This window comes from Oncorhynchus kisutch, linkage group LG4 (assembly GCF_002021735.2).
Source record: "Oncorhynchus kisutch isolate 150728-3 linkage group LG4, Okis_V2, whole genome shotgun sequence".
Taxonomy (NCBI): domain Eukaryota; kingdom Metazoa; phylum Chordata; class Actinopteri; order Salmoniformes; family Salmonidae; genus Oncorhynchus; species Oncorhynchus kisutch.
In genome coordinates, this window is record NC_034177.2 from 39,121,422 (window position 1) to 39,123,193 (window position 1,772).

At 43.5% G+C, this 1,772-nt stretch overlaps 1 non-coding gene across 1 annotated transcript; it reads left to right on the forward strand.

Moving 5' to 3' along the window:
- The first annotated feature begins 1,699 nt into the window (after positions 1-1,699).
- Positions 1,700-1,772, forward strand: trnar-acg (transfer RNA arginine (anticodon ACG)). Its single transcript has one exon. It is a non-coding gene; the product is annotated as a tRNA-Arg (tRNA).

Here is a 1,772-nt window from a genome sequence, read left to right on the forward strand (position 1 = left end):
CTGTAGTGGTGGCCTCTCCCCTCCTTTATCTTCTTCTTGTCATCTGCACCTCCTCCAGCCAACTCAACACTGCAGGAAAACACATGTCAAAGGTCACAACAACATGAAAGGGTCTCTTAACGAGAGGACAGTGTCAACAAGAAAAGTTGTTTTCGCTAGAGGCCCTATGGCCAGATCTACTAAGCATTTGCTGAAAAAACAGTGCAAACACTTAGTTAATCTGTCCATAGTGTCATAGGTTGAAGGTTTAGGAACAAACGATGCCACCTGTTGGCAGACAATGGCTGCATAGATTACGTCAACATGAGGCTATACCTACACACAGGTGATGTAGGAGTAGCACTGTAGAGTCAGTTGAGAGCCTTTGTGGGGGAAAACTCATTCTGATTGCCTGGGCCTGGCTCCCCACTGAGTGGACCTATGCCCTCCCAGGCCTACCCATGGCTGTGATCTTGCCCAGTCATGTGAAATCCATAGATTAAGGCCTAATGAATTTATTTCAATTGACTGATTTCCTTATATAAAACTCAGTAAAATCGTTAAATGCTGTGCTTATTTTTGTTCAGTATACAAAGCCATACCATACAAGGCAGGGAATGGCAGAAGTGTTGTGCCTGCCTATCTGTGTTTGTGTCACTTAACACTGCCAGCTTCGATCTCACCCAGCGGTGCAGGTGTAGTGGTGGCCATACTCGACTAAGAAAAATGAATTAATGTAGTGAAATGATTATCCGTCTTACTGTTTAAGGTCGGATATTGATTGAACCAACCGTATACTGGTCTTTATTTTATTATATAAGGCTGATACTAAGTTTCGAGTCACTTGCTACTAAATGAATATAGCTGCTACTGGTGGCAGAGAGAGGTTGAGGGTCAAAACGTTAAGTCACGCCGCGTTAGCTGGATCGTCTTGAACGATCCATGTACAGTAACTTACACACATTTGTTTGGTGTGATAGCTAGCTAGCTTTAGCTCAATGCTTTTTGTTGTTATTTTGAGTCACCAACGAAATTCCCACCAGCAAATATTTTCCTGTCGTTATTGTTTGCATGCCCGTGATTGGCTCCCTGTGTATGTTTGGAACGCCCAGCACGTGCTGCATGTCATTTTTTTTCTCGTGAAAAGCAACAGACGACTTACTAAGAGCTAAATTTAGCAACCCGAATATACAACGAGTAGCTAGTTATATTAGTGAAATATGCATATTCCCATGTTGTGTTAGCTGGATAATTTATCCGACCGTGGCAGGGAAGGTAACGTTAGCAGAAGATATAGGAAAATGTTTTCTCGCTTGCTAGCTACGAAGTTCGATCAAACCCTTCATAGGAAGAGGTGATGCAGGAAACCGTTCAACACCTGCCCACCTGTTGCACTAACGTCAGCTAGCTAGCTAGCTACCTAGCCATCCGCAGTCAATTCAATTTCAATTCAAGGGGCTTTGTTGGCATGGGAAACATATGTTAACGTTGCCAAAGCAAGTGAAGCAGTCTCCATCTCATCAAAGTTTTGCGAGCTCGACAGGCGACCTTCTCAAGAAATAAACTATTGTTAATTTGGAGTGTATAAGGTAGTTGTTGTGAATTTGGTAGATATTACGGCATTGTTGGAACTAGAAGCTGCTAACTATGGAATGAATGGGGTTAACGTGATAACGTCAAATATCCCTTTAAATAGGCGTGGGTTATACCGGATGGCTGTGGGCCAGTGGCGCAATGGATAACGCGTCTGACTACGGATCAGAAGATTCTAGGTTCGACTCCTGGCTGGCTCG